The 13244-nt window shown below is 30.6% G+C and overlaps 1 long non-coding RNA gene across 4 annotated transcripts; it reads right to left on the bottom strand.

Annotated features, from left to right (window-relative positions):
* Positions 1 to 4711: 4711 nt before the first annotated feature.
* Positions 4712 to 10906, bottom strand: LOC109022308. Of its 4 annotated transcripts, none has more exons than XR_004797737.1 (5): positions 10438 to 10794; positions 9472 to 9616; positions 9309 to 9361; positions 9146 to 9199; positions 4712 to 5005 (listed from the first exon to the last, which is right to left on the bottom strand). It is a non-coding gene; the product is annotated as an uncharacterized LOC109022308 (long non-coding RNA). The 4 variants fall into 4 exon arrangements; XR_004797738.1 differs by lacking the exon at positions 4712 to 5005 and adding an exon at positions 10808 to 10906 and having other exon boundaries at positions 9094 to 9199; positions 10438 to 10706; XR_002001209.2 differs by lacking the exon at positions 4712 to 5005 and having other exon boundaries at positions 9094 to 9199.
* Between the last annotated feature and the right edge of the window lie 2338 nt (positions 10907 to 13244).

Genomic DNA, 13244 nt, shown 5'->3' with positions numbered 1-13244 from the left:
GTATTTAAATAAAAAAATAAAAAAAATAAATTATATATTAATATGTAATATAGAAGATGATAAATATAAAAAACATTAATTTATAGTGTAGAAAGTGCCTAAAATCTGCTTTTCCAATTAGTGGCAGTAGGGGGAGTGGATGAGGATTGTTATGGAGAAGGGTTACAGTAATCACTGTGAATTATGATATTACATAAATTACTCCAACATGATATCCTTCAGTTATTGAAGAACAAAAATGTTTTTGTAATAAAAAGTGGATTTTGTTACATAAAGTTAAGGATGCATGCATGGTACAATATAGGGGTGGTAAATTGTGTTTTCGGACCATGTTCGTATCGTGTTAAGTCATGAATATTTGATTATATAGGTCAATCCGAACCTGATCCGTTAAGCTAAACGTGTGAAACTTTTAAATCTTAATTCAATCTATTTAGATAACGGGTCGTGTTGTGTCACCCATTTTGACTCATTTAATAATTAATTAGAAATAAATTAACACAGGACAATTTATTTAAACATGTTTCATGCAAATGGGTTGAATTAACACGCATAACTCATTTGACCTGATTAACATAATTTCACATAAAAGTTAAAATCTATATTTATTAATAGTCACAATATCTTAAAAAATATATATCAATATTTTTTAAATTTTAACATATAATAAAATTAATATTATAAATCATATAATAACAAATATGAGAATAGGTCAAAAATTACAATCTCAACAATAAAAATAATAAAAATATAAGCTTACTGAGAAATACTAATATTACATTAACTTAACAATAATAAAATTTTAATTTTGAAATAAAATCTAAACGGGTTGATTTCGTGTTAAACGGGTTTACCTGTTAATAAATCTTGTCTTAACAGGTCAAACCGTTTTGGCCCGAACCAGTTAACATCAAACATATAAGGGGATTTTTTCCTCCTATTGGCCCATATAACACGCCCATGTGGGATCTCTAGGGGAGTGAGTCAGATAGTCCGGTCAAACCCAACGACCCTCCTCTAAAAGGAGTCAGTGAGCTTTTACAAAGTACTTGGTCCATGAACAAAACCCGCATATGAAGCAATCCACGTATAGGGAAAGCATACGGTAGGGGCAGATGAGACTCGCCGCCCAAACACCCAACCCTCGAGAACCTACGCAGGCAAGTGGATGGGAAATATAGAGAATCCTTGATCTCTTAACAGCAGGCATGAGGGGCTTAACAGGGAACGTTCGTAGGGTAAAATGAGTTAGGGAGCCACACAGCATTAATGGCGCCACTCTCCGGACTATACGCTGCATTAATGATACCGCTCTAGGAGTCACGCCACATTAAAAGATTTTGAATAAGTGAACAGTTAAAGTGACATGAACTCTCCGAGATCAAGTATGAGTTGTCCCCACCCAAAAATCTAGTATAAAACTCGACTCCCAAGTATGAAGAACTTTATCTGATTATTCTAAACTTACGTACAAACTATTAAAAAAATATACTGACTTAAGCATCGAAAACTCACCGACCTCCATCAAAGTCCTATTCTATGTTTTCTTAAGTATGTAAGTGAAAGACCCAATATCCAAATTGATGGAACTCAACCCAAATGTGTATGATATATGACGATAACAAAATCTAAATTTACTAATTTCATATCATATTCATATTAAATTTATATTTCGTGTCATATATTACCACACTTAATAAAATATAAGCAGGGTAGTTTCATCAACTAGCATCCATGTTCTTGGTTGGTGAGAGGAAATGGAGTACGTACGTGGCTCTTGAGTCTTGACCATTGACTTGCCTTGTAGGTGTGAAAGCAGGTTTCTTTTCTTTTCACTTTTCTAGAGAATTTCATTTCAGACGGACTTGGAAATCAATTCCAATTTAACTTTATTGGTTGACCAATTGGGTGACGCAGCTGGTGCCTCTAAGCATCGGCTAGCTACCAATTTTTTTTCTTTTTTCAGAGAAAACGACAATCATACGATCGTTGGCACGAAACTCTAAATTGAGAGGTTGCTCGCGAGAAAGGGCTATTCCCATATCAAAATCATCCACAAAATTATTAAAAAAAAAAAAAATTTAATATAACATTTTTTTTTATAAAAATAAATTTATAAATTAACATATTTTAATATAAAATATCATATATAAATTTATTTTTATTATAAAATAGATGATCTTACATATCACATGAATTAACCACATCATTTTACAAATTTATTTTTATAAAATTCCTTAACTATAACACTCATCAATTATAAACATAATAAATATGCAATATATTCTCAAATAATTATTACAAATCTTATAGATTATTTTCAAATGATCAAAACTAACGTTTTCAAAATCATCCTCTCGTCCCCTCCACGTGAGAAATTGTAAGTTTTTGTTAAGATAAATACACCGTATATATACTTTTAAACCGTTTTTGAATTATTAAAAATGACATATTGCATATCGACCGAGAAAATGACACTTTACACTCTTCTTTAAGATATAACGTCCTTGGAAATTATATCACGTAATTTATTTTTCATAACTATTAATGATAGCAATGAAACAGGGGTGCAAAGTGTAAAATCTAATTGGTAATTGGAGGGTATTGTAATATGTTATTTTTATAGTTTGAGATGCAATATACAAAAATCTGGCCAGCTTGAAAATGCAAGAGTGCTGCTACTTTTCTCTTTCTTAATTTCTGTGTATCTATCAGTATGATTTTAGGAAGAAAGTTCGTTTTATTTTTATAGATAGCGTTGCTATATATTGACTTGGTCGTTGGATGCTTGCTTGCTACCAATCTTTCTTTTGGACTATTAAGAATTAAATTACTCAAGTTTTATTTTTGGACTCTGCAACACCACAGAGGATGAGAATCCTCACCCAAATGTAAATTTTTTTTTTTTTTTGCTTTTTTTTCAATCATTTTTTTAAACATTTTAAATATTTTTAAAAAATATTTTAAATTCATATAAAAATACTTCCTTAATTATTAAGTAAAAAAATTAAAAAAAATTATAATTCGGTAGAAACTTTATGTGAGAATAGTATTTTCCTTTTTAGTTGGGAGTTGGGGCATTATCAAACACAGGATGTTTCTGTCATGTGTTCCCCTATCATTATGATCAATCGCTGATAGAGTTGTTGTACATGTATGAGTTCCCCTGTAGCTGATAGATCAGTTGTCGCCTTATTTTTTATTTTGATGGTATTCTTTAAGATCTAGCACTCGGATTAACTTTGGTCTGGATAGGATACCCAGGTGCTGCGGGCGGAGGAGTTTCATGATCTTGACGTATCCTCATATAGTTATCTTATTTGGTTGGTGAGACACTGAGATATATACTTGCCCATGAAAAATTCCAGATCAACAAGTGGAACCAAGTGCATGTATATATATATATATATATATATATGTATGTTTTTATGTATATATATGTATTTATGTATGTATAAGTGGGGTACTATTATCCTGATTCCTGATTTGGTGGTTAACGTATTAATTAAGGTGACTGATTATCGAAACAAATTGTTTCTTTGTTAATGGCAACAAATTTAACAACTTAATTAGGTCAAAAAATTATAGGAGGTTTGGATAATGAGTTGAAATGAGATGAAAGTTGAATAAAATATTGTTAAAATATTATTTTTTAATATTATTTTTGTTTTAAAAATTGAAAATTTTGAATTGTTTATTATATTTTCTTTGAAAGTTTGGTAAAGTTATAATGATTAGATGAGATGAATTGAATTATTTATTATACTTTTTTTTTTGAAAGTTTGAGAAAGTTTATGTAATAATTAGATAAGATGAGATGAGATGAATTAAAATATTTTGTCAATCCAAACATGAATTGAGTTCTAAATCTATCATTTCAGCAAATTTATTCTATATATTATGCATAGATTTTTTCTTTCCTATATATCCACGCATTTTATTATCTTATTGATTGTCGCATGCCAAGGAGAAAAGCAAAGAGGATTTAATTTCAAGCATGCTCAGGACAAAACAAAAGAAAATAAATATTTTCAAACGCTAGGGAGAGCTAGCCATGCATGAGAATGAGTCTGATGAAGCAATGAATATTTGAAACACGAGCTGCGATTATAGATCACCTATATTTCCCTCACGCGGCAGAGGCTTCTTTCCAAGATGCTGATATATATATATATATATATATATATATATATATATATATATATATATATATAAGCTGTAATGTTATATACAATTATCGAGTACATAGTTTCTATGTATATTTTTTGAAAAAAGTGGGAGTCATCATTAAAAACAAAATTTCATGTAGATCCTAAATTTACCTTTTTTTTTAAGAGTAAGCGGAGACTGTACACTTCAGGACTACAAATTTCATTTTTTTTTTTGTATTTATGTAAGTTTCTTTTGAGAACTTTTAATATTTTTTTAAAAAAGATTGAAATATATTTAATTTGTATTGAGTTTTGACCAGATAGTAGGTATGAAAATGAAAATTTAAATAAATAAAGTTTTTTTTATATAAGTTTCTCCTACAATTACTCTACTAGCATTGCTCGAATATCACATATGGAAAATGATAAAAACATAATTAAAAAAAAAAAACATAATTGTAAGACTAAGATCAGGAGGGAATTATGTATATTGACAGACTTTTTTGGGAAATTAAAGTGTTAATTACTGCATAAAAAAGATGGCTGCAATACATCAGGGTGTTAAAAATGTGATAATATCATAGATGACTTATATTACAGCAGATTGTTTTTTTCGATCAGCAAAGACTCAAGACCTCTCATGTACAATTACAGGAGCATCGATCTTGAATCGGCGGCACGAACAAGTTGGCGATAATAAATCTAGAAAATTGCAACACTTTCTACATTTTAATAAACAGCTGCAGAAGCTAGATGACCCAGAGCTGGTACAACAGTTAAATATTGGTATTTCTAGCTGAATTAGGAAGCCGCGAAAGCAACAAATCGGTGGAAGATTGATGCAAAACCTGGTGCTGCTAACATCATATTTTAAGTTATGCATCTGGTAGTACTGTTAGAAACGATAAGAGAAAAATAAAAAATAAAAGTGAAATCAATCACGCAAGATACAAGATTTATGTGGTTCGGCAACGTGGCTACTGTTAAAGATAATGATTATCCACAATCTGGTGAACACCACTTGACTAGATAACAACAGAATTCCAAATGATAAATTTCTAATAACCAACCACCTCTCCACAACTTATCTAATTGTATAGTTCAAGTTTTGAATTCCTGATAACTTTGTAACTCTAGATAACTCTATTTGTTTTTATCTTCATATGTAATTCTAGTTCTTATTTTGTAATATATACATATCGTGTACTCTATAAGTATCAATATACTCTCATGTTTTGGTTAAGTTAATCAAAACAATTCAAACAAAAATAGTCTTTTATTTCTTTCTTGGTGCCAGAGCCATAGGCTAACGCTGTTGTTTCAATCCTTAGCAATGACTTCTACTAATCCTACTATTTCAACCTTCAATCTTCCAAATATTGTTCAACTTGTTTCTGTCAAGTTGAATGGGACAAATTATTTAAGCTCGTTATCTCAGTTTGTCCCCCATTCTTAAAAGTCATGATTTATTGGGCATTGTGGATGGTTTTGAATCATGCCCTTCTCCATTCCTCCCTGACTCTCAAAGGAAGGAAAGTGGCAATCCAGCTTTTGCCCAATGGCAGAAGAAAGATCAATTTTTACTGAGTTGGATCAACACAACTCTAGTTGAAAATGTGTTATCCACTGTCTATGGTTTACATACCTCACGCCAGGTGTGGCAGCACCTTGCTAATCGTTCTGCTTCTCAATCTCGGTCAAGGGTGACTCATCTCAAACGCCAACTCTAAAACCTGAGCCAAGGAAACCTATCCTGCACTGAGTATTTTCGTCAAGCCAAGCTATGGGTTAACCAGTTGTCAGCTATTGGCAAAGCAATAGATGATGAAGACCTCATTTCTTTTATTGTTACTTCTTTTTCTTTTGCTACCTGGGGATGCCTCCCTTTCATTTGATGATTTTCAAGTTGAGTTGCTGTCATATGAGATTCTCATTCAAAATCAACACAAAGCCACTGCACCAGACGTTGGAAACTTTGCTCTTTATGCTCCCAAGCAAGTATCCTCTCAATCATATGGCAATAAAAGGAATACTGGTGGACAGCAGAAATATGAAAAGTTTTCTGCTCCACGTTCTGATAGTCCCAAGTCCTTTTCACACACAGGTAATCCTTCTCAGTAACAATCCTTTGCTTCTCGAGGATCCAATGTACCGAGATCACCATACCAAATATGTAGAAAGTCCAACCATTGTGCCTTGGACTGCTTCCATAGGATGGATTATGCTTACCAAAAGAGTCATCCTCCTGCACAAATGGCTGCCATGGTTGCACAGTCCAACATCACTCATGGAGAAGAGCAACCTTGGTTTGCAGATAGTGGGGCTAATGCACATATCACATATGAACTTGCCAACCTCACCATTCAACAACCTTTCCAAGATGATGAATATGTTGCTATAGGTAATGATTCTACTCTTCCCATCCTTCACTTTGGTTCATTACAACTCAAATCTGGTCAACATACATTTTTCATGAATAACATTCTTCACTACCCCAAAATCTCAGCCAATTTATTTTCTATTAATCGGTTTTGCATTGAGAACAATTGTTATTTTATTCTAACTAGCTCTTCTTTCCTTGTGAAGGACAATCTAACGAGAACAACACTGCTGGAGGGAAAGAGTGAATCTGGTTTTTATCCTCTCTACCTGCGCACAAATCCTAAGAATAACAAGCATGGTGTTACAGCCTACTTAGGAAATAAAACCACATTTGATGTGTGACACTCTAGATTAGGTCACCCTTCAGCCAAGATTGTTCACCACTTGATTAACTCTCATAGTTTGCCTACTTCTGGGAAGTTAATCAACTCTAATGTATGTTCATCTTGTCAATTAGGAAAGAATAAAAAGTTAGCATTTTTTGAATCTCATCGTGTCTCTACTTTACCACTTGAACTTATCCACACTGATGTATGGTTTTGCTCAGTTATCTCTAAGTGGGTGTCGTTACTATGTTATTTTTATTGATGATTTTTTTCGATTCATGTGGTTGTATCTCATTCATAAAAAATATGATATGTTATCTTGCCTTATTAAATACAAATGTCTAGTTGAAAACATATTTTCAACTAAAACTAAATAATTGCACAGTGATGGTGGTGGAGAATACATGTCTCGGTAGTTCAAAATACTTCTTGAAAGTAATGGTATCTATCATAGATGGACCTGTCCTCGTACGCCTTAACAAAATGGTGTATCTGAACGCAAGCACAGACACATTATGGAAGTTGGTTTGTCCCTTCTTGCACAATCACACCTCAAATCAAATTTCTGGGTTTCTTAGGCCTTACTCATCTGATAAACTTAGTTTCAGAAGCAAGTTGTGTATCTTCCTTGGCTACAGTGCAAATCAAAAAGGGTATAGGTGTCTAGATCTTTCTTCCAAGAGAGTTTTCGTTTCACGCCTTGTTATATTTGATGAAGGATAATTTTCCAGCAAAGGAAATAGACTAGAACTCACTACCCGCAAGTGCCTTACCAGTTGGATGCCCTACACATACAGTGCAAACAACATTGGACATTTCTCATTCACTTCTTAATTCTTTTTCGTACCATACTGATCCAGGTACAGATGCTTCCTCTCCATCTCATTTTGACCATCTCTCATCTACACAACATTTACTTCACTCCAATACTTCACCTCAGTCTGTTGTTCCCTTTATCTCTTCTCCTTTGACACCTAGACTATGACACCCTTTGTCCCCTATACACACATCTAATTCTAATCTCATTCATTCTCATCCCATGGTCACTTGATCAGAAAAAGGAACCTCAAGCCTGAACAATTCCCAGATTACACTTCATTGTATTGCACTAAACATCCCGCAAAGCCCTCCATACTCAATCGAGCCCACCTATTTTACCATGCAAACTCTTCACTTGAGTGGAAAAAGGCTATGCAAGAGGAGATTGAAGCATTTATTAAAACTGGTACATGGAGTTTATGCCCTAAATCCCTGCATCACAATGTAGTAAGAAACAAGTGGGTCTATAAAATTAAACGGAAACCTGATGGGACAATTGATAGATTCAAGGCTCGCCTTGTTGCCAAGGGATTTGATCAATGCAATCGTATTGATTATACCAAGACTTTTAGCTCAGTTATCAAACAGGCTACCAACCGCATGGTTTGCAGTTCAACTTTTTTTTTTTTGTATAAGTATTTGCAGTTCAACTTAACTGTCCAATTAAGCAATTAGATGTGTCTAATGCATTTTTACATGGTGTATTAGATGATGCAATGTATATGGAATAACCTAGGGGCTTTGTGGATCCCCTCCGACCTGACTTTGTGTGCAAATTAAACAAGGCCCTCTATGGTCTTAAACAAGCTCCACGGGCTTGATTTAACTGTCTCTCTCAGACGCTACAAGATCTTGGTTTTGTTGACTCACTTGTTGACTCTTCACTCTTTACCTTCAAGCATCAAGACATCACTTTGTATGTTGTGGTATATGCTGATGATATCTTAGTTACCGGTAACAAAGATAATGCAATCTTCTCTCTAATCAGTACAAACCCAGTTTCCACTAAAGGACCTTGGTGAAGTCAGTCACTTCCTTGGTGTTGAGGCATCCCACTTTGCCTCTGTGCTGCATCTTCGACAGACTAAGTACATTACAGACTTGCTAATAAAGACAAGTATGCTTGGTGCTAAGCCATACTCAGCTCCATGTGTCTCGGGCTCTCAATTATCTCTCTTAGATGGTGATCCACTCTCTGAACCTACTATTTACACCAAGTTATTGGTGTCCTACAATATTGCACCTTAACTAGGCCTAAAATAGCTTATCTAGTTCGTTTCAAATATAATTCATAACCTCAACCCATAATTTAGTAATTTACAATTTTTCAAAAAGTTGAATAACTTTTTTTTTTTTTGCAAGGACAATTTCCTACTAAATAGTGTTCGCCTATAACTCTTGGGAGGAGCAAATTATAATCAGATTGAAGTACTAGATCAATGAAGAAAGGCCATGAAAGCTGGTTACCAGATCCTCTCTATCCAGGAAGGATGGGTGGACTTGATCTGGATCTCTCGATTCCTGCTCGATCGAAAGAGAGGTATCATGCATTAATATTGAAAGTTTAACCGATATTAATTAAGGGAAGGATCGGAATTGATCAAAGCTTAATGATTGACAAGAGTCATACGTTGCAATAAAAGGTTCGGTTTCGGCCCCATTATACTAATAAATGTGTGGAGCCTACATGTAGACAAAAAGTTAGAGGTCCAATGGATCATCGACGCTGTTACATATATAAAAACTGTATGCAAGGCGCTAATTAATAAATAGCCTTTTATGTCAAAGCTAACCATGTCATACTCTTTGCATCACCGGGAAGCTGGTTGAAGGCCTTTGAGTGATTTTAAGTACTACTCCTCCTGCATGCTTGCAATGAAATCTTCCGTAATCAAGCACAGTACGTGTCATTTCTAAGAGAGCAGTTTTACCGTGCATCTTAAAAAAAAAAAAAAAAAAAAAAAAAAAAACCCTTCAATCGCTCTGGTCATGAATTGATGCGGCAGTAGTTATATATAAATGGTTTTATAAATAATCAACAATTTAAATAAAAAGACTATTAAAATATGACACATCAACTAATTAATTTAGTCGAGAATGTACATTAGGATGAAGAATGGCATTATATATACTTTTAGTAATATATCATGATAAGTTAAAATATCTCTTTTTTGTTAGATGGTACATGTTTTTTAATTATAGTTTAATTAGGTGAATAAATGGGCTTTTGGATCTAAAATGTCCAGACTTTCTAAGGTTTAAAATGTGAGAGAAATAGAGATATGAATTAATTTTTATAATATATATATATATATATATAATTAAGCTACTTAAGTGACTTTATCGAGCATCATTAAATGCAATTTAATCAAGGCAGCATAATTCTTCGTCCTATCTCGTTTCATTGTATTTCTTTTTCAAATATCATTAAAATATAAATATTTTTTATTTTTTATTTTTTTATCAAATCATTATTTAATTATTATAATTTTTTAAATAAATACAAAAAAAATTCTTAAATTTTAAAATAAAAATTATATTTTAACAATATTTAATTTATTTTTCTCTCTTTATTTAAAATCCTATAAAAATATAACGCGATTAATTTTATTATTATTTACAAATCATTCTACTACTCTTCACGCATCTATCTTATTTCATTCTCAAACCCTTAATCGCATGCCCGCTGAGCATAAAAAGTGCAAATTTAAAATGAAATAAATATTAAAAAAAAAAAAAAAAAAAGGTAGCTATCTAACCGCAAGTAAATCGATCTGTGTCTCCAAGAACTGGAGCTTGAGCGTTTGCCTTCGTTTCCAGTCCAAATCCAAATCCCCCGGGGGCGGAGACTTTGGACGCATATGCCATAGCCCCAACAGCTGCAGAACCAAAGAAGGAGCACGATGACGATGAAGAAGAAGGAGAATGACACCAGCCCTCCATATAATAAAACAACCTAATCACAATCACGATCCTCCTTAAAACCGATAGTTTTTGTGCTACAAGACCGTATCGTAATGACGGAAATCTGCAGGTTCATCCGATGATGCTAATGGTTAATGATGTCGTTAGTTGGATACATACACTGAGAGAGAGAGAGAGAGAGAGAGAGAGAGAGAGAGAGAAGACCTTGCGCATATGAGTTGAGTTTATTGCCTGTTGATTTGAGAGAGAGAGGACAAAGATGTACGACACCGGAATTTGCAGAACGACAACACGTGACTGTCCGTAGGACATAGAAAGGACCCAATCTTAAATTTAAAATCCACAAGAATCTAAAAAAAATCAACTGTTTTTAATATATTTAACTCGAGATTTTAGTATTAGTTTAATATAAATAAGAAAATATTGTTATGTTAAAATAATAAAAATAATATTTTTAATAGAATAAATTGTCGTTTAAATAGTGAGTTAAAATTAAAATTAAAATTAAAAATTAAAAAAATATTATTTTTAGATTTGAAAAAATTAAATTATTTATTATATTTTATATAAAAATTTTAAAAATTATAATAATGAGAATAGATAAATAATTTGATTATTCAAACCTTAACTAACACTTAGAATTAAAAATATAAAATATTTAACTTAAAAGTAGCACGTGTGGTTTAAATTAATATTTTGAATATCGTAGCAGTGACTGTTTCAATCGAGACATTAAAATGAATTATTTCGATATTGCTATCGTTTCGGAATAATCTATATATGAATAAATTATATATATATATTATAAACAGTCAAATCTGAATTGGAATAAAAAAAATGAGTTTACAATTTGAAGAAATGAAAAGAAAAAAAAAGTAAATGCCAAAATATCGGCATGTGTAGGCAGAAATAACTGAAATTCTGACTGGTACAAAACTAGACCCTTCTTTGTATCGGCTACGCTACAAAAATGAAATATCGATCGTATTAGCCGGTACGCTACAAAATTTAAAACTTTAGTTTAAACACTTGTAATATCTAATAATTCTATAAAGAAAAATTTTATTCACCAGTCTTATACCACACACTTGCTTTTATTTTTTTATATTTTTCTTTTACTAAATGTGTGGTATAGGACTGCTGTGTAGAATAACTATTTTGTAAATAATAATAAAATAGTTTAAGTTAAAATATTTTATTAAGTTTTAGAAAATGTGAGAAAAAAAAGTTGTATAAAAATATTATAAAGTTAAAATTGTTTGAATATATCTTTTTGTAATTTGAAAAAGTTATATTTATTTTTATGTTTTGTTTTAAAATTTGTAAAAATTGTAATGATATTATAAAAAAATTTAAAAATTAAAAATTTTTTTGTATTTGAGAGATGTTTAAAAAACACATTTGAGAAATTTTAAGAATTTCTCATTTTATCTCATATAATAAACACATATGTCCTATATTATTATGAAAAGTAGTGTGACATATATTTATAATTTTATTTGTAAGATTCATTTTATTAATATTTTTTAAAATTAATTTTAAATTATAAATTTCATAATTTTAGAATTAAATTTTTTATAAAAATTTTTAAATACATTTATCATTTTCCTATTATTAATGGGGTAATGGAGAAGAAAAGGATGAGTTGCCTGGAGATTGCAAAAAAGTCAAGTCATGAATTTGTCGGTTCCCGTTCTGATGTACGTCTTTTTTTGATGTCAACTAACGGAAGACATCAATGGTCAGTACGATCATGAATATCTTCCGCGTGTTGATCTCGCAGTATTCGTCAGTCTATAGTTAAATTAAACGAGTCCTGCTATCGTAAAATCCTTACGTCACACACCGTACAATCAGTCAGCGTGGTTTTATTTTTATTTCTTTTATTTTGTTTACATTTTAAGATCTCCGTGATTTTCAAACGCGAAACGGAAATTTCATCCTAAACGAAAATCTACGTAGAACCTTTATCTCTTTGAGACTGAGGTTATGTTTGGCTATTAAAGTATTTTTAATATTTTTTAAATATTTTTATATTTTTAAAAATATTTTATATATTAAACAATTTGAAATATTCTCATTGAAATTTATAAATTCATTTTAATTTCTATTCATAATTATTTATAAATATTTTACAATACTAATCACTATTATATATAAATAAAAAATAAAATTACTATAATATTTATTATTATTAAATATAAAAAAATCACTATAATATATAAATAAAAAATAAAACAGTTATAATATTTATTACTATTAAATATAAATAAAAAATAAAATCATTATAATATATAAATAAAAAAAACCACTATAATATATAAAAATAAAATAAAATCATTATAATATATAAATAAAAAATAAAATCACTATAATATATAAATAAAAAATAAAATCACTATAATATTTATCACTATTAAATATAAATAAAAAAATAAAATCATTATAATATATAAATAAAAAATAAAATCACTATAATACTTATCACTATTAAATATAAATAAAAAATAAAATCATTATAATATATAAATAAAAAATAAAATACTATAATATATAAATAAAAAATATTTATCACTATTATATATAAATAAAAAATAAAATCGTTATAATATATAAATAAAAAATAAAATCAATATAATAT

This window comes from Juglans regia, chromosome 12, assembly GCF_001411555.2.
Source record: "Juglans regia cultivar Chandler chromosome 12, Walnut 2.0, whole genome shotgun sequence".
NCBI classification, from domain to species: Eukaryota; Viridiplantae; Streptophyta; class Magnoliopsida; order Fagales; family Juglandaceae; genus Juglans; species Juglans regia.
Note: the sequence above shows the minus strand (reverse complement) of the source record. Positions and strands in the feature narration are given on the sequence as shown.